Source organism: Anabrus simplex, chromosome 8 (assembly GCF_040414725.1).
Source record: "Anabrus simplex isolate iqAnaSimp1 chromosome 8, ASM4041472v1, whole genome shotgun sequence".
NCBI classification, from domain to species: domain Eukaryota; kingdom Metazoa; phylum Arthropoda; class Insecta; order Orthoptera; family Tettigoniidae; genus Anabrus; species Anabrus simplex.
Window position 1 is genome coordinate 193,835,998 of NC_090272.1, and position 21,062 is coordinate 193,857,059.

Below are 21,062 nucleotides of genomic sequence, written 5' to 3' on the forward strand. Positions count from 1 at the left end.
TGAAGGGCCTTGGCCTTCCAAGCTACCGCTGCTCAGCCCAAAGACCTGCAGATTACGAGGTGTCGTGTGGTCAGCACGGCGAATCCTCTCGGCCGTTATTCTTGGCTTTCTAGACCGGGGCCGCTATCTCACCGTCAGACAGCTCCTCAATTCTAATCACGTAGGCAGAGTGGACCTTGAACCAGCCCTCAGATCCAGGTAAAAATCCCTGATCTGGCCGGGAATCGAACCCGGGGCCTCCGGTTAAGAGGCAGGCATGCTACCCCTAACCACGGGGCCGGCATATATAATAATATTAAATATAAACTATCATCGAAAATAATACGCAGGAAACAAACACTTAAATAATTACATAAACCAGCAACAACTAACACAGCTAACACACTACTACTCCGAATAATATCAGAAAAGCAACTGAGAGCAAACCAAACCACGTGGCGATAGTTTCCTTAAATGTGACATCTCTGTTATCGTTACTATAGCAACAGACCATTTTCGAGCAGCGTTAAGGCCGGTCTCCACTGTTTAACATTAAAAGGCCTGCCTCCACTGATTAACATTTAACAACAACATGTTAAATGTCAAAAGTGTTAAATGTTAACTGGTGACACCATCAGCATGTTAAATGTTAAATGTCAAAAACTGTTTCATTTAACATTGTGTCCACACTTAATAAACATGTTAAACTTGACATCCTTTGTTGATATACAGGTAGTTCATCATATCAATTTATGGTAATACATTTATATGGCGTCTAGTATTTTTAAATAAGGACAATGTACTCAGATGAAGAGGAATTGGCCTTTGTTATTGCCACTGTTGCTTCTTGTTATGATATAGAAATGCAGTTTTATTAGGCACATTTCCTCCCCTCACTCTGCTCATTGCTTCAAAAGCAATCCACTTTGAAGTATAAACTTCGTCCGCTCCCGACTACCGAATTTTCTGAACTTTCTGCAATTCTCGACTGTACTGGGAGCGGAGGGACGTTTTTTTTTTTTCGATTTACTCGCGGGAACAATTATAGATATTTTCGAGTTCCTGGAAACTGTCGGCTTTCTTCGCTTTATATCTGTATTCCTCTGATGAGAAATCCCACAAATAAGGCCTTTCTATTATATCATTAATTAAGTCCAGAGTAATCTCCTTGCTCTACTCCATTTCTGACTATATATTTTAGTATAGTGCAGAGAGAACGACACACGTGCGTGTACTGTATTTGTAGCTTATAACTAGACCTGGGATTTTAAGGCAAATGCCTATTTTGTCCCTTACGAAATAACATGATTTTTTAAAAATATGTTGACATTTCATGATAAATCCCTTACATTAATAGAGTTTTATAGTGCCCTGAAATGCCTATTTGGACCTTTAGAGCCTATTTTACTATTTTAGTGCCTAAAAATGCCTATTTTCTGCATTTAAGATAAAATTCAACTTCTGTAATTTTTACTCCCTGTGTTCCGCATAGTATTGCCACACTTGTATCTAAAAAACCAAGTGGAGGATCATTTAGTTACATTTCGTATGATTGTGTTGGAGACCCTGATTCGGCGGGTCACGAACAAAGCGTGATCCGAAGATCGAAGGCACCGATTTAAGTTTATCGTGTTAATATTTTTGTTGGTGTACATCTATTTGTTTGCTTGTTTACATCTACAAGTATCTCTTCTCAAATTACTCAGACTTATTTCCATCGCATTTTGGTGAGCATGCTATTTGTCCCCGCATGAAAATATACTAATTGACTTAACATTTTATTTTCTGAACAGATGTTTATCCTTCAATTTAGAATAGTCATAAGGCACCTTTGAATATATTCTTATAGCATAAATGCTTTAAAACATGTCTTAATTTAAACTGCTGGAAGGCCGATGCAGTTGATTTACCGTTCGTGTGCATGTACAAACAGATTAGAGCAGATGTAGGGTGTAGTAGTTATTTAGAAATGAAAAGGTTAGCACAGAATAGGGTGGCACGGAGGGCTGTATCAAACCAGTCTATGGATTGATAACTCAAGCAACAATGTGCATGTACTACTTGGGTCGGGTATGAAGTGAGGTGAATCCTCGTAGCGAGTATTCTGACGTCAACCGTCAGTAAAACATAGAATTAGAAATCTGGCCTTATTCCTAGGCCTTGATATCACGTAACATCGCAGGAGGAAGGTGTCGGATACACTGAATGTTCATTCGAGTGTATTTTATACTTTGATTTGATAGGGGAACTGGGATATTTAAGTTGATAGGTTAAGGTATGATATAATTTACTAGCAATTATTGTTTTATAGATAGCTATCCGATAATTCGAATCAGAAGATAAAGGAATAGGTCCGATCTTTCGAAGAATGCAGGTATCGATACAAATGGAAGGGCCATAAAGGCGAAATATAGGACGATTCCCTAGGCATCGCAATCATAAAACCGTCGGTCATGGAAGAGGTCAAATTAAAAAAAAAAAATGTGGGAAGCCAGTTGCACCTAAGGGCCCCATAAATATCCAACCCATGCTCCCAAGTTCACCCCCAACCCCGCCCATTTTGACGAACATTATAATAGGCAGAGGATACATTGAGTGTATTCCGTGCCATCACCAATAGGGTGCTAGATTTGAGAAGGATCACATTGCGCTGGTATATGAGGATATCTATTGGGATATTTTTTTAATTAATGGGACACGGCTTTCATTCTGAATGTTACCGAGCTCGATAACTGCAGTCGCTTAAGTGCGGCCAGTATCCAGTAATCGGGAGATAGTGGGTTCGAGCCCCACTGTCGGCAGCCCTGAAGATGGTTTTCCATGGTTTCCCATTTTCACACCTGGCAAATGCTGGGGCTGTACCTTAATTAAGGCCACGGCCGCTTCCTTCCAATTCCTAGGTCTTTCCTATCCCATTGTCGCTGTAAGACATATCTGTGTCAGTGCGACGTAAAGCAAATTGCAAAAAAAAATTCTGAATCTTTCTAATTACTGTTGATGAGTTTGACACATCTGACCACAGATTTGTCACCACACATTATTTAGGTTCGAGCCCCACTGTCGGCAACCCTGAAGATGGTTTTCCGTGGTTTCCCATTTTCACACCAGGCAAATGCTGGGGCTGTACCTTAATTAAGGCCACGGCCGCTTCCTTCCAACTCCTAGGCCTTTCCTATCCCATCGTCGCCATAAGACCTATCTGTGTCGGTGCGACGTAAAGCCCCTAGCAAAAAAAAGAAACACATTATTTATTTTGAGTGAACTTGATAGTCGCGATAGTACTGTAATTTCCTGTACGGGAATAAAGAGAAAAATAGATACAGATGTCATGCTCAGCACTCACTCTTCACCTGGTAGAATCGTACCCCTCATGGTGAGACTCCCTACTTTAAAGGATCCAGAAGGCAATACTGAAGTGGTTTGGCCACATGTAAAAAAGGATAAGTGCAAGCAGGACTACAAGAAAGGAATATGAAAGAGAAGTAAAAGGAAAAAGACCAGTGGGCAGACCTAGATTATAATGGACCGATCTAGAAAAGAAAGATATTGAGGAGAGAGGACAAGATTGGGAGAACGTTATGTGAGAACAGCATTTCATGGACAGACAAAGGTGGAGGGGGCTTGTGCACTACACCTGGGCAATTGGAGATAGTCAACAATGATGATGGTGAGTCATGTTTTCAGGAATGCTTTCTTGCACATACCATTGGATTATGAAACTATTTAGTGTCTTTTGGTAGCATTGGGTATATCCTGATTCAGACAAACATCAGCTTTTTACTTCACAATGCTTCTACAACAACTGAGATTGATGTCTCAGAGACACTGGTCAGATCCTCCTTCACTGCTGTTGCCCATGGAGTGGTACATATCCAAGTCATGGGAAGATCAAGAATTCTTTGAGATATTCTGATGTTAGGCATTTGAGACATGATCCTAAAGCATATGACGGCGCTTCCTTATAACAAGTGAGAGCTTTTTAAATTTTGAGTAAAGATCTGCATTACATCTCGGGTGATATTCACCCTCAGAAATGTAAAAAGATCTGGGCCAAGGGTCTTTTGTTTGAATTCCCTCTCTTTCACCTGAATCTTCTCTGTCCGACTGTGGTGAATGAGGGCGAAGCATTCAGCAGCATATAAGGCTTCAGGACATGTTACTCTTGTGTAGTATCATCTCAGAGCACCCTCAGTGGATCTGTAGTATAGTATTGGCGTTGATACCATTCATAACAGGATAACTAGAACAACTAGTAAATTTTATGACAAAGCTTCATAAGAGTGAACAAATATTTCAGGTTCCCTATGGGAATCAACATCTTTATCATCTGATGGCCAGGCAGGCATCAATTTTTGAAAATGAGACAAAGTCTCTCATAGTGCATTGGCACTGCCAGTGGCTCCAAATAGCCTACGCAATGGCCTCCACGGTATGCGTCTTGGTGGGTGTGCCATTTACCAACTGATGAGTCCAACTTGGCATGCTGGGGCGAAACGCTGGCAACCAGGAATGAGTTAGCTGGAAAATTTATAATGTCCAATAACGGACCAACTATATTGGTATAATAAATTTACTCATTCAGAACAAATATTTAAGGTTCCCTATGGGAATCAACATCATTATAAATGTGGGTCATTGCGGATCAGATCCACTGATTGTTCTAAATTCATATTCATCCATTCATTCCTCATCATGTTTTAAATTGTCATTACATTTCGTCTCATTTTGTACCATTGGGGGCTGATGACCTAGATGTTAGGCCCCTTGAAACAACAATCATCATCATCACATGCGTTCTGTGAAGTACTTGTAAATGTAATTTTACTGATTGCTTGTTGAAAAGGTAATTAGTAATTGTAATTGATTAAAATATTTCTCAGGTAAGTGTATTTCAGACCAATTATTTTAATTTTTTCTCTTCCTATCACTGATTAAAACTCAGCCATGGATCATCGAACAGATATCTGCTATCTGGTAGAGTAAAATGGAACATCAAAACTAACATGCCGGCGGCTACATGCTCACAAGGAAACATACTGACAACCTAACATGTCATTTTCACCTTGCTATTCTGGGCACTATTTTTTTTTTATCAAAATAAAATGTTTTTAAACTAGGTTCTTTGTCATAGATATGAAGGAACAAAAACTGTTCACAATTCTTGAACCATTGGAGTTTTCAAAATGTAATGCTGTTTATCCTGATATATCGAGGAGTCTAGGTGATTTTTCTTATTTTCTCTTTTTTCCCCCTTTTTTTCTTAAATTTGTTCATGTCGCACCGGCACAGATAGGTCTTATGTTGATGAGGGGATAGGAGTGGGAAGGAAGTGGCCATGGCCTTAGTTAAGGTACAACCCCAACATTTGCCTGTTGTGAAAATGAGAAACCATCTTCAGGGCTGCCGACAGTGGGATTCAAACCCATTATCTCCCAAATGCAAGCTGATGGTTTCGTGGCCACTCGCTCGGTGCTAATTTTCTAATATTCATGACTTTGTAGTAGCTGGACATTGCCCTGCCTAACCTTGCAACTGTGTGTATTTCAAATTTGAGACCAAGCATTTTTCGGCCTAAGATATTGGTGCAGAATTCCTCTTTAAATGGTAGGAAGTTTATTTAAGGATAACGAAATGCAAGATCTCCCTCTCATAGGCTTCTAGCTCATCACTGACTTCCAGCTCATTAAAGAAATCCTGTAGGATATCATTTGTAAAATAAAACAGATCTCATCATTTTTGTCTTAGACAATAGTTTGTCAAAGGCTCTACTTGGGTCTATCCATCTATCTGTCTGTTGGGTCATCAGCCGAAAGTCTGGTTGGATCTTCAAATAACACCACCAGAGGTTATGTGTTTATAGGGAAACCAGAATAATGGCGGTGCCAAAATGAAGTGTACTAGACAGAATGAGAAGCAAGGCCATTTGCTTTTGCTTCCTCACTGTGCCAAAAAGTGCTATTGCAGCACTGTCAGCCCTTGAGTAGCACCTTTTGTAACACTCAGACGCACTGATTGTGCTCTGAATGTCATTACTCAGTACCACCCATTCCCCGGCAGCTTCCATACTGTCACAGCCATGAACGAGACTGGGACTTAAGTGGAAGCTACATTTTTCTCTGGCCTGTGCCAAGAGACAGATACAAAATCACTGCATCCATCAAGAAATGGCAACAGGTGGTTACTTGGTTCCAGGAATACTGAAACAGTATTTATATATCCTTTATCTGTTGCTAGTTGAATGTCATGGTGGTTCCCTCAAAAGGATGTGGATTTGATTCCCCCACCTCATGAATTAAATTTTTGAAATGAATCATCTACTTCTGGACAGGTTCATGGCCCTGGGATTCGCTCAGTCTACACTAGGAAAGAGTACCAGGTTTGTTACTGGGGATGAAAGTACCACTCTAACCCACTTACCTCTCTGGACCAGTAGCCAGCACGAGGGATTTACTATAGGATCGATGATCTTTGGAAGGCAACATGGAAGAGCAATCCAAACTACAGCCTCCATCAGCTTGAGAGCCCTGTACATCTTCCATAACTTGAGTTACGTAGAGGAACTTGGTGCCTATTGAACCAGTTATGGACTGGTCATGCCTGAACTAGGACATCTCTGTGCAAATGGGAAATAACTGATTCCCCATTGTGCGAGTGCATTTTCACAACAACTTTTCTTAATGTACCATCTTCCAGCGAAGGTTGGTGATTTTAAATTTGGTTGAAGTGATGCAGACCAGGGACATCGTGCTCAACCTGTACCAATTCACAAGATTCTTTGGCCACAGAGTTTGTCGTCTCCCACCTAGTCCTATTCTTCCTTGTATGACAAGTGGAAGGATTCTGTACTTATCATTCCACATTATATGGTCAAAATATTTCAGCTTCCGCTTTTTGATTGTCAACACAGTCAATCCAACACCTTGGAACTCCAGATTCTGTCTGTCCACGAAATGTGATGCATCCCTTTATATACCCACATTTTGAATGCTTCGACTCTCTTACAGAGAGCCTGAGTAAGTGTCCATTCTTACATTCCATACAGTAACATGGGAAGTATGTGGGCACGGACCAAACGGAGCCTTAGATTCAGTTGTACTGTAGGTTGTGGTTGGTGAGCAGTTTCCTCATTTGCATAAAGGTGCTTCTCGCACTTTCAATGTGTACCCAAATTTTTTGGCTGCAGTCCCAATGTTCAATGAGGTAACATTGTAGGTACTGGTATTGACCTTAGTGATGGTCTCATTACCGAGAGTAAGCTGGACATCTTGCTGTGATGATCATGAACCGGGTTTTCTTCATGTTTATCTTCAACTTTCTGCTGCTGCAAATCACATTAACTTTGTCTAATAATACCTGAAGTTCCTCTGCGTTATCTTCTGGCAACGCTGTGTTGTCCCCATGACAGAGGTTGATGCTCCCCATTGATACTGATGCCAATGTTAGATTGTTCTTTGAGAGCTTCTGCGAGGATAGCCTCTGAGTATACAGAATATTGAGTAGTAGAGGTGATGATAGTCAAACGCCACGGTGGATAACTATTTTCTTCTGAGAGGTTTTCTTTAATCTTGACTGATGCTTTCTGAACCCTGTACAAGTTGGCAGTGATCAGTATGTCTCAGGTGTCAAGTCGAATGTTCTGCAGAATCTCCATGATCTTCCCATGTTAGACATCATCGAATGCCTTTTCGTAGTCTATGAAACATGCATAGACTTCTTTGTTCATTTCTAAGCAACGCTGGACAAGCTCTTTCATACACTGCATAGTTTTGATTTCCCACTGAAGCTAATAAAGTGAACTAAAATGATCCTGGAGAACAGCTGAAGTCAGGTTAAAGTGCAAAGATGTCTGTTACCGAGCTCGATAGCTGCAGTCGCTTAAGTGCGGCCATTATCCAGTATTCGGGAGATAGTAGGTTCGAACTCCACTGTCGGCAGCCCTGGAAATGGTTTTCCGTGGTTTCCCATTTACACACCAGGCAAATGCTGGGACTGTACCTTAATTAAGGCCACGGCCGCTTCCTTCCAACTCCTAAGCCTTTCCTATCCCATCGTCGCCATATCTGTGTCGGTGCAACGTAAAGCAAAAAAAAAAAAATGTCTGTTGAGGTCATCTTCAGTGGCAGATGTGTAAGGAAGGGGGGATCGATTATCTCCAGTTTTATTTAACCTAGCACTGGAGAGAGCATAACAGCAGTTACCACAAACCCAGGAGGCAATATATATTTTCTTGTACAAATCCTAGCCTATACAGATTATGTTATGATAACTGCCAGAAGTACAGAAGCACTTAAATCAGCATTCAGCCTTGGATTAGAGATCAATGAACCAAAGTCTAAGTACATTGTAACTGAAAGGACAAAAAGAATCAGAAGAAGTCTCCATGTTCGAACCCCACTATCTGAAGCAGTAGACTGCGTCATATATCTTGGCTCTGTTATAATGTCAAAAAACAAAGTGGAGGCTGAATCGCATTAAGGCTGTCAATACAGCATACAGAGCATTGTACTTTTTCCTGAGAAGTCAAAATCTAAGCAGGAAATTTAAAAAGACTCTTTATAAAATAACTGTCAAACCAGCCCTAATGTAAGAAGTGAAGCATGTTCTGACTGAGGCTATGGAGAAGAAACTTACTTATTGTATGGCTTTTAGTGCCAGGAGTGTCTGAGGACGTTTGGCTCACCTGGTGCAGGTCATTTTATTTGACACCCATCGGTGACCTCTGTGTCTGAATGTGGGAGGTAGGGAGAAGGTGAAACCCGGTGTTAGCACGTAGCCCACTCCTGTCGAATAACACTGAGAGTCTGCTGAAAACTTTGTCACCACCGAGCTCGATAGCTGCAGTCGCTTAAGTGCGGCCAGTGCGGGAGATAGTGGGTTCGAACCCCACTTCGGCAGCCCAGAAGTTGGTTTTCCGTTGTGTCACATTTTCACACCAGGCAAATGCTGGGGCTGTACCTTAATTAAGGCCATGGCCACGTTCTTCCCACTCCTAGCCCCTTCCTGTCCCATCGTTGCCATAAGACCTATCTGTGTTGGTGCGACGTAAAACAACTTGAAAGTAAAAACATAAAATTTATTATTCTACCTATTCAATAAATAATTTTATTTTTACTTTCAGCTGATCTTCAATATGGGTTTTTAAATGAGAATAGTCATTTGCAAAGTAAAACAACTTGTTAAAAAAACTTTACATCTCCATTCGACAGATGAATCACCATCAGCAGCGTCATATGCTCTTACTCCATACGAAAACTGCGGAGAAGTTTGGAATTTAATCCAGGCTTTTGGCACTTGGTCTGGTGATCGAAATTGTATACCACCACCTCTCCTACTCTGCCGGTTTGATGGTGGAATTTTTTTCAACCACTGTGTCAGACCATATAGACTTGACATACCGGGCTGAGTGGCTCAGACGTTTGAGGTGCTGGCCTTCCGACCCCAACCTGGTGGGTTTGATTCTGCTTTTGTCTGGTGGTATTTGAAGGGGTTCAAATACGTCGGCCCTGTGTCGGTAGATTTACTGGCATGTAAATTAACTTCTGCAGGGCTAAATTCCAGCACCTCAGCATCTCTGAAAACCATAAAGGTAGTTAATTGGACGTAAAAACCAATATTATATATATATATATATATACGCATTGAATAAGCCCATTAAGACTACGCAGAATACTTAGAGGTGTGCATTTGCCCTCCTTACCGAGCTCGATAGCTGCAGTCGCTTAAGTGCGACCAGTATCCAGTATTTAAACATAAGAGTTTCATTTTTGGTCCGTATTGAACTGAGAATGGAAGATAGGAAAAACTAGAAAGGGTCCACCTTTTCAATACAAAAATGTTATAGTTTATTTATAACATGTATTTGCACTTGGGACTAGTTTCGACGCTGTGTTGGCGTCATCATCAGCCAAAAAATGGGAAAATAGGCCAGTGTGTAGGCATTCATATTACACAAGGTGTTACATTAAACAATACAAATCTTGCAAGGAGATAAAAACATGGATGAATATAGAAACAAATGAATCGTTGAGAAAACAAAAGTTATACATGTTAAAAATAACCTTAACCACACATCTTGCAGTGCGAAAATTTTCTTCTTGAATGATTCCTGAGTATAAAACACACGCGCACACATTTCTGAAGAGCCAGCAGGCAGGACAAAGTAAAGTGAAACCTTAAGAGTTCTTCTGAGAAGAGTTCATCATTTTTCTATGTTCCGATTAAATAATGAAGTCTCCCTTGAGTTCCTGATAAACATACACAACAGGAAATTCTCCTTCACTCTCAACAATAGCTATAAAGACCAACGGTAAATTTCATTTTTCAAAGACGTGAAAGCATGATCTTGAACGTGATGTAACTCCTTTCATTAAACCCATTTTTTACACAAGGTGTTACATTAAATAATATATCTCACGAGGAGATAAAAACAGGGACGAATGTAGAAACACATGCATCGTTGAGAGAGCAAAAGTTGTACATATTAAAAATAAGCTTAACCACACAACTTGCAGTGCGAAAATAATTGAATTTGAAAGATTCTTGAATAAAGGACGCACGCGCACACACTTCTAAAGAGCCAGCAGGTAGGAAAAAGTAAGGTGAAACCTTAAGAGTTCTTCTGAGAAGAGTTCATCATACTTTCAATGTTCTGACTAACTAATGAAGTCTCGTTTGAGTTCTTGATAAACATACACAACAGGAAATTAAACAATACACATCTTACAAGGAGATAAAAACAGGGAAAGTTATACATATTAAAAATAGTCTTAACCACACATCCTGCAGTGTGAAAATATTCGTCTTGAATGATTCCTGAATACAAAACACACGCGCATACAATTCCGAAGAGCCAGCAGGCAGGAAAAAGTAAAGTGAAACCTTAAGAGTTCTTCTGAGAAGAGTTCATCATTTTTTCTATGTTCCAACTAGCTAATGAAGTCTCCCTTGAGTTCCTGATAAACATATACAACAGGGAATTCTCTTTCACTTTCAACAGTAGCTATAAAGACCAACGGTAAATTTCATTTTAAATATTGTGCAGAGACGTGAAAGCAAGATTATGAACATGATATAACTCCTTCATTTAACCCAATTTTTACACAAGGTGTTACATTAAACAATACACATCTTACGAGGAGATGAAAACAGGGCCGAATGTAGAAACAAATGCATGTCCGGTATTCAGCTCGACAAGAATATAAAATTGGTATTCAGGAATACGTTTTTGAGAGTTTGGAGGTTGACTGTGCCAGTATTTGTGGTGTATTGTTATGCATATTAAAAATGAGCTTAACCACATAACTTGCAGTGCGAAAATATTTGTCTTGAATGATACCTGAATACAAAAACGCACGCGCACACATTTCTAAAGAGCCAGCAGGCAGGAAAGAGTAAGGTGAAACCTTAAGAGTTCTTCTGAGAAGAGTTGTATTTTAAATACTGTGTAGAGATGTGAAAGCATGATCTTGAACATGATATAACTTCTTCATTTAACCACCTATGAAAGTCTCTCTCTATATTACATAGCTTCATTAACACACCATTCTGAAGATGCACAAATAATCTTGTAATCTTCACAGGTCCGGTATTCAGCTCGACAAGAATATAAAATTGGTATTCAGGAATACGTTTTTGAGAGTTTGGAGGTTGACTGTGCCAGTATTTGTGGTGTATTGTTGCAGCGTTACGTGTAGGGGGGGGGGGGCAGGTTTCTGTGATGTTTATTGCGGGAAATGAGGCGGAAAAACTATGTCGCGAGATGAAGAAGAAACAGAGCGTGTTGTATAGTTTAGGTCTGGGGAGCGGCCATTGTTGGATTGGGAGGGGGGAGGGGAGGAGTGGAAGGAAGGGAAGTATGGAGGGTGATGTGGTGAAAGTGTGTGGCGTGACAAAGTATTATGCATAATCTGAAAGACCGATCTGTTTTTCGGGATATTCATGTTTTTGAAAAATTCAATGAGAAAGTCGAATAGGATCTTTGGTTTCTCTGAGATATCATTTAAGTTTAGGTTGGGATTGAAATATTGGTCTAAATGAATATAGAAGTTTTCAGTGACGTCTAGGAGAGAACCTTTGTTTAGAATATCTAGTACCTCAAGATCTTGATTTATTTCAGTAAAGTTGTGCTTAAATTCTTTTATATGTAGGCCGACCGCGGAAAAACGGTTGTGTTTTATGGCATTGACATGTTCTGCATATCTGATTTTAAAGCTGCGTCCTGTTTGCCCTAGGTAAGAACTTTTGCAGTCTTGGCAAGAAAACCTATATACACCTGATTTAGAAAAAGGACTACTTTTATTTATTGATGAAGAGTTGTGTAGAATCTCTGTGCTTCTATTGTTAGTACGAAAGGCTATTTTAACGTTGTGTTTTTTAAGGACGTTAGTGACGTTGTAAATTTCTTTATTGAAGGTAAATGTGGAAAACGTGGCAGTGCTAGTATTGTCTTTTATTAGGGTGGTTTTTGGGCGGTGTCTGAATTTATTGATTATTCTTTCAATAAAGGATTCATTATATCCATTGAATTTTGCTATAGAGCGGATGGTGTTCAATTCTTTATTTAAGTTTTTTCTTGACATCGGAATTTTGAATGCTCGGTCTAACTAAGCTATTATATGTAGCCGCTTTGTGTGTTTGGGGGTGTAGTGAGTCATTTCTTATAGTAGTGGCCGTTTGAGTGGGCTTTCTATAGATACTATATGTGAACGAAGAGGGGTGCCTATTGATTGTTAGGTCTAGGAAGTTGATGGAGTTGTTTGACTCTGATTCTAAGGTAAATTTAATGTCATGATCAATGTTATTAAGGTTTTTGAGGGTGGAGCGTTCTATGGAGCGTTCATCTAGGATTATAAATGTGTCATCTACGTACCTCGCCCAGAATTGGATATTAGCAAATTTGATGTTATTGTCGATGGCGGTGTGCTCTAGGAAATCAAGGTAGATCTCTGCTAAAATTCCTGAGGCTGGTGAACCCATAGCCAAACCATCTTGTTTGTAAATGATCTTATCGAATGTGAAGTAGTTATTGTTAATTAGTAATCTTAGTATGGTCATAAAGTCTTGAACTTCTAGTTTACTTAGTTGATTGTTAGCAAGTAAGTTCTTTTCGATGATCGGGAATAATGAGTTGGTTTTTATACTGGGATACATGTTGACTATATCAAAGGAGTGCATTGAATGATATGGTTGAAGCTTGAAACTGTTTAGTTTGTTCACTAATTCTATAGTGTTCCTGATAGATTTATTTGATGAGAATTTATAATGTTTATTAAGAAATTGTTGGATAAACTGAGATAATTTATATAAGGGGCTTGGTCTGTAGTTTATTATTATTATTTTCCCATTTTTTTGGCTGATGATGACGCCAACACAGCGTCGAAACTAGTCCCAAGTGCAAATACATGTTATAAATAAACTATAACATTTTTGTATTGAAAAGGTGGACCCTTTCTAGTTTTTCCTATCTTCCATTCTCAGTTCAATACGGACCAAAAATGAAACTCTTATGTTTAAATGAAGCAGCCAACCAGGCAAAGTCGGTAGCCTATCAATACTTGGGCTTAAAAATCAAAATTGGGAAAATAGGCAAGGATATAGTATTCATCAAACAATGCATTACACAGAATTTAACCCCTAATTTTTTGAAAAGCGTCACGAAACAACGTTTCGTCCCTCCCCATCAACAGGATGTTCAGGTTAGGACAAACAAACTTTGGTTAGAAAATGAACTAAAATTTCTCTATAAGAAAAAGTCGTTTTTAAATCATCGATTATATGAAACTCACTTAGAGGCAGCCACCTTACTCTCAAATGCTCAATGGAATCTTTTCCAAGACGAAGTCCAACTCAAGTTGTTCAATATTTTGTCCAAAAAACAGACAACACTAGAGAAAAAACTTGAAGCACTCAAAAATAAGGTAAAACACAGCAACTCCCCTCCAAAACCGAACAGCAAGCCTAACCTCGCTAATGACACTCTACAACAATTCCACCCACCAGTAATTAATCTTTCCACCACCAACTTAGATGAGGACGATATAAGAATTCTTTCGAAAGGTCCAAAGCACAACTGGCCTTGTTTCAACTCGGCCCTTACAGCCTCCAAACTCGTAGTTGAAACAGAAGTTGCTATCAGCAAAATGCCACATGAACTACAAGACGAACTCAGAATGGATGTAAAAAAACAATTAAACAAAAGTTTTTTCTCAAAAAATCGCACTGCGACCCCTATCACCAAAATCAACAAAGATTCCCTTACTGAAAGAAAACAAATTCTCAATCTTAAAAAGAAAGTCAAAGACAACCACCTCATCATTACAAAGGCCGACAAAGGCAACACAACAGTCATTATGGATAAAACAGATTACATTCAAAAAACCAAAACTTTCTTAGATAATGACTCCTTTTCGATAGTTAAGAAGGATCCAACACAATCAATTCAAAGGCAACTGAAACAAATTCTAAAAAGCACATCTTTTCTCCTCACTGAGCAAGAAAAACAAAAGTTAATTACCATGAACCCAGGCTTACCAACAGCTAAAGCACTACCCAAAATCCACAAAACCGGTGTCCCATTCGACCCATAATAAACTACAGACCAAGCCCCTTATATAAATTATCTCAGTTTATCCAACAATTTCTTAATAAACATTATAAATTCTCATCAAATAAATCTATCAGGAACACTATAGAATTAGTGAACAAACTAAACAGTTTCAAGCTTCAACCATATCATTCAATGCACTCCTTTGATATAGTCAACATGTATCCCAGTATAAAAACCAACTCATTATTCCCGATCATCGAAAAGAACTTACTTGCTAACAATCAACTAAGTAAACTAGAAGTTCAAGACTTTATGACCATACTAAGATTACTAATTAACAATAACTACTTCACATTCGATAAGATCATTTACAAACAAGATGGTTTGGCTATGGGTTCACCAGCCTCAGGAATTTTAGCAGAGATCTACCTTGATTTCCTAGAGCACACCGCCATCGACAATAACATCAAATTTGCTAATATCCAATTCTGGGCGAGGTACGTAGATGACACATTTATAATCCTAGATGAACGCTCCATAGACACACCATCCACCCTCAAAAACCTTAATAACATTGATCATGACATTAAATTTACCTTAGAATCAGAGTCAAACAACTCCATCAACTTCCTAGACCTAACAATCAATAGGCACCCCTCTTCGTTCACATATAGTATCTATAGAAAGCCCACTCAAACGGCCACTACTATAAGAAATGACTCACTACACCCCCAAACACACAAAGCGGCTACATATAATAGCTTAGTAGACCGAGCATTCAAAATTCCGATGTCAAGAAAAAACTTAAATAAAGAATTGAACACCATCCGCTCTATAGCAAAATTCAATGGATATAATGAATCCTTTATTGAAAGAATAATCAATAAATTCAGACACCGCCCAAAAACCACCCTAATAAAAGACAATACTAGCACTGCCACGTTTTCCACATTTACCTTCAATAAAGAAATTTACAACGTCACTAACGTCCTTAAAAAACACAACGTTAAAATAGCCTTTCGTACTAACAATAGAAGCACAGAGATTCTACACAACTCTTCATCAATAAATAAAAGTAGTCCTTTTTCTAAATCAGGTGTATATAGGTTTTCTTGCCAAGACTGCAAAAGTTCTTACCTAGGGCAAACAGGACGCAGCTTTAAAATCAGATATGCAGAACATGTCAATGCCATAAAACACAACCGTTTTTCCGCGGTCGGCCTACATATAAAAGAATTTAAGCACAACTTTACTGAAATAAATCAAGATCTTGAGGTACTAGATATTCTAAACAAAGGTTCTCTCCTAGACGTCACTGAAAACCTCTATATTCATTTAGACCAATATTTCAATCCCAACCTAAACTTAAATGATATCTCAGAGAAACCAAAGATCCTATTCGACTTTCTCATTGAATTTTTCAAAAACATGAATATCCCGAAAAACAGATCGGTCTTTCAGATTATGCATAATACTTTGTCACGCCACACACTTTCACCACATCACCCTCCATACTTCCCTTCCTTCCACTCCTCCCCTCCCCCCTCCCAATCCAACAATGGCCGCTCCCCAGACCTAAACTATACAACACGCTCTGTTTCTTCTTCATCTCGCGACATAGTTTTTCCGCCTCATTTCCCGCAATAAACATCACAGAAACCTGCCCCCCCCCCCCTACACGTAACGCTGCAACAATACACCACAAATACTGGCACAGTCAACCTCCAAACTCTCAAAAACGTATTCCTGAATACCAATTTTATATTCTTGTCGAGCTGAATACCGGACCTGTGAAGATTACAAGATTATTTGTGCATCTTCAGAATGGTGTGTTAATGAAGCTATGTAATATAGAGAGAGACTTTCATAGGTGGTTAAATGAAGAAGTTATATCATGTTCAAGATCATGCTTTCACATCTCTACACAGTATTTAAAATACAACTCTTCTCAGAAGAACTCTTAAGGTTTCACCTTACTCTTTCCTGCCTGCTGGCTCTTTAGAAATGTGTGCGCGTGCGTTTTTGTATTCAGGTATCATTCAAGACAAATATTTTCGCACTGCAAGTTATGTGGTTAAGCTCATTTTTAATATGCATAACAATACACCACAAATACTGGCACAGTCAACCTCCAAACTCTCAAAAACGTATTCCTGAATACCAATTTTATATTCTTGTCGAGCTGAATACCGGACATGCATTTGTTTCTACATTCGGCCCTGTTTTCATCTCCTCGTAAGATGTGTATTGTTTAATGTAACACCTTGTGTAAAAATTGGGTTAAATGAAGGAGTTATATCATGTTCATAATCTTGCTTTCACGTCTCTGCACAATATTTAAAATGAAATTTACCGTTGGTCTTTATAGCTACTGTTGAAAGTGAAAGAGAATTCCCTGTTGTATATGTTTATCAGGAACTCAAGGGAGACTTCATTAGCTAGTTGGAACATAGAAAAAATGATGAACTCTTCTCAGAAGAACTCTTAAGGTTTCACTTTACTTTTTCCTGCCTGCTGGCTCTTCGGAATTGTATGCGCGTGTGTTTTGTATTCAGGAATCATTCAAGACGAATATTTTCACACTGCAGGATGTGTGGTTAAGACTATTTTTAATATGTATAACTTTCCCTGTTTTTATCTCCTTGTAAGATGTGTATTGTTTAATTTCCTGTTGTGTATGTTTATCAAGAACTCAAACGAGACTTCATTAGTTAGTCAGAACATTGAAAGTATGATGAACTCTTCTCAGAAGAACTCTTAAGGTTTCACCTTACTTTTTCCTACCTGCTGGCTCTTTAGAAGTGTGTGCGCGTGCGTCCTTTATTCAAGAATCTTTCAAATTCAATTATTTTCGCACTGCAAGTTGTGTGGTTAAGCTTATTTTTAATATGTACAACTTTTGCTCTCTCAACGATGCATGTGTTTCTACATTCGTCCCTGTTTTTATCTCCTCGTGAGATATATTATTTAATGTAACACCTTGTGTAAAAAATGGGTTTAATGAAAGGAGTTACATCACGTTCAAGATCATGCTTTCACGTCTTTGAAAAATGAAATTTACCGTTGGTCTTTATAGCTATTGTTGAGAGTGAAGGAGAATTTCCTGTTGTGTATGTTTATCAGGAACTCAAGGGAGACTTCATTATTTAATCGGAACATAGAAAAATGATGAACTCTTCTCAGAAGAACTCTTAAGGTTTCACTTTACTTTGTCCTGCCTGCTGGCTCTTCAGAAATGTGTGCGCGTGTGTTTTATACTCAGGAATCATTCAAGAAGAATATTTTCGCACTGCAAGATGTGTGGTTAAGGTTATTTTTAACATGTATAACTTTTGTTTTCTCAACGATTCATTTGTTTCTATATTCATCCATGTTTTTATCTCCTTGCAAGATTTGTATTGTTTAATGTAACACCTTGTGTAATATGAATGCCTACACACTGGCCTATTTTCCCATTTTTTGGCTGATGATGACGCCAACACAGCGTCGAAACTAGTCCCAAGCGCAAATACATGTTATAAATAAACTATAACATTTTTGTATTGAAAAGGTGGACCCTTTCTAGTTTTTCCTATCTTCCAGTATCCAGTAATCGGGAGATAGTGGGTTCGAGCCCCACTATCGGCAGCCCTGAAGATGGTTTTCCGTGGTTTCCCATTTTCACACCAGGCAAATGCCGGGGCTGTACCTTAATTAAGGCCACGGCCGCTTCCTTCCACTTCCTAGGCCGTTCCTATCCCATCGTCGCCATAAGACCTATCTGTGTCGGTGCGACGTAAAGCAAGTAAAAAAAAAAAAAATTTGCCCTCCTTTATGCCCATGTTTCTTTCAATCTTTTACTGTGGGCGCCTTTTCTGTGTTCAGACCAGATCGTTCCAGTCTTCTTTTTTGGTCATTCCTCTTGGTCAACTTGCCATTTGTGAATTTTGGATCTGAAGATTACCCTGTTTTGGACATCTGCTGGTGTAATCCCTGCCTGTTTCAAATCAGTTTTGATTTTGCCAATCCATTTCATTGTGTCTTTCCTGCGTTTCCTAATGTCACTGTGAATATTTATGTATTATTTGATTTCCTGTCTGCCTCTAATCTGGTATTGTCTGTTAGTGAGTTTTAGGTCTAGAATTTTTCTTATGATTTTGCGTTCCTTTTTCACACTGTTTTCTATGTCTGTTCAATGTCTGTTTCTTGTACAAAATTAGCATCCTTGACCCATAAAGACATTCTGGTTTAATGACTGCATTGTAATGTCTTAGTTTTGTGTACTTGGAGGTACATTTTTTGTTATAGATATAGATAATTTCATTGGTTTTTGTTTCGAGTCCATTTTCCTGAATTATTTCACCAAGATACTTAAATTATGATACTTGTTTAATTTTGTCATATTTTGTGTCCATGAATTTTGGTGCATGTTTGTTGCAGGTCATGCATTCTGTCTTTTCAAAAGATATCTAAAGGCTGACTTTTTCTGCCATTTTTTCAGGAGTTCAATCTGATTTTAGACTGTTGAAATGTCTCGGGTTAATATTGCTAGGTCGTCCTCAAATGCTAGGCAATCTATCGCTAGTTTTCCTCCGCCTAAAGTGATTGGCTGGTGAATTTTGAGGACCAATTTCTGTTTGCGTCATTCTTGTATCACTCTTTCAAGGACGCAGTTGAAGAGTAAAGGTGTGAGTCCATCTCCTTGTCTTACTCTCATTTTGATTTCAAAGGGATCTGAGGTTTTCCCCATGAATTTAACCTTGGACTTTGTATCTCATTCTTCTACAATAGGATTATTATTATTATTATTATTATTATTATTATTATTATTATTATTATTATTATTATTATTATTATTATTATCATCATCATATGTGTTGCTTTAATGATCATGGCCACTGTGCAGGGTGAGAAGAAACTGAATGTCTGGGAAAGGAAAGTGTTGAGGAGGATATTTGGCCCATTGAAAGAAGGAGAGATATGAAGGATTAGAACCAAGGAAGAAAGAGTCCTGTATAAAGAATCAGACATGGTAGCCTCAGTCAAAATGGGAAGAATAAGATGGTTATTATTATTTAGCGTATGACAGTAAAAATAAAAACACACAATCACAAATTAAATATACAATACACTATGTAGGTTACAATTTCACCTTCAAGCTCTGCAAATAGTCTATACAAGAAGGATTTGGGTCAAGAAAGTCTTTTGGGTTACTCTGATAAGCACTCAGGAGGCACTGTTCCACTATATGACGAACTGTTTGCTCAGCGGCACCACAGCTACATAATAAGATGGTTATGGCTTATGCAACGAAAGGAAGGAGAAATATACCCAAAGAAGGCTCTAACAGGATATGCTATTGTAGAAGAATGAGAGGCTAGCTCCCTGCAAGATGGCGTAGATCAGTGGTTCCCAATTTTTTGTGGCCCATTTCCCCTTTCTGGAGGTTGACTAACACCAATCGCCCCCTTTTCATTTTCATTGTATGCTTAATTTTAATTTGAACTAAAGTGTAAATAATAAAGCAGTTTTATTTAATTTAAACAATTTTATTAACGTACATAAAAGCAACCAAAGCAGTTTTATCCGGTCACTCTTAAATAAAATAGATTAAATGTCAATTTTTTACAGATTTTTTAAGAATAAGGAAGTTAAATAATTAACTAAGATCATTGACGTACATTTAAAAAACTAGAGTACATGTTTTCATTTTTAAATTGGAATCTGGAAAAATTGAGAAAGTTGACAGTTAAAATTTGAAAAATAAATGAAAGTTTGAAAACGTTGTTATTGTTTTATTTTACAATGGCTGCCTTGTGCTTGGTGGATTTCATTTAAAGCTTGAATATCTGGCTTTATGTTAGTCAAGTTCAGGCGCAAGTCTCCGTTGATGCAAATGTCCAACTTATTTCTTTGTTTCTTGAGGAGCTGGACAAGAGGACTGAATCCTTTTTCAACTAAATATGTTGACGAGAACGAGATGAGAAGTGGTTCAGTTTTCCCCCACACTTGTGGATAAGTGTCCACAAGCTTCACCCATGCTAACTCGTAACTGCTCTGATTGAAAATGATTCACGCACTCGCCTGATATTCTATAAAAGGCGACTGCACTCTGATGGGGCGCTCAGTTGGCTTGCAAGGATGCTGACCGGCAGTCACAACAACAGATAAGTTCACCATGTGTCGACCAACGCACAGAAGACGCAAGTGGATGGTAGCTGCCTTGTCGGAGAGGCAGCTCGCAGGGACGAGCGGTCTTCCACGCTCCCCAACCAAGGCGGTCATCAGCCATCCACACCAATCCTTGCATCAGACACTTTCGGAGTTTTGGTCTACCTTCGACCCAAACCAACCCGACTACCCTCAGGATTACCAGGATTTCACCCCTGCAGCACCAATCATTCGAGAGGAGTGGAACATACCGAGGGACTCCAGCCCCTGGGACATCCTGGACGATGATGATGGCCGCCCGTCATCCCCGCAGGATGATGTCCAGTCTGACGATCCCATCTCTCAGACACCACCCAGCGACGACGATGACTTCGATACCTGGGACGAC

At 38.9% G+C, this 21,062-nt stretch overlaps 1 protein-coding gene across 3 annotated transcripts in view; it reads left to right on the plus strand.

Annotated features, from left to right (window-relative positions):
* Positions 1-1,563: 1,563 nt before the first annotated feature.
* The window catches only part of LOC136878954 (ketosamine-3-kinase), a 116,189-nt gene continuing 96,690 nt past the window's right edge, over positions 1,564-21,062 (plus strand). For all 3 annotated transcript variants that reach the window (XM_067152592.2, XM_068228886.1, XM_068228887.1), the window contains exon 1: positions 1,564-1,706. The gene's annotated coding sequence lies outside the window, so the exon portion shown is untranslated. The remainder of the gene's footprint in view (positions 1,707-21,062) is intronic.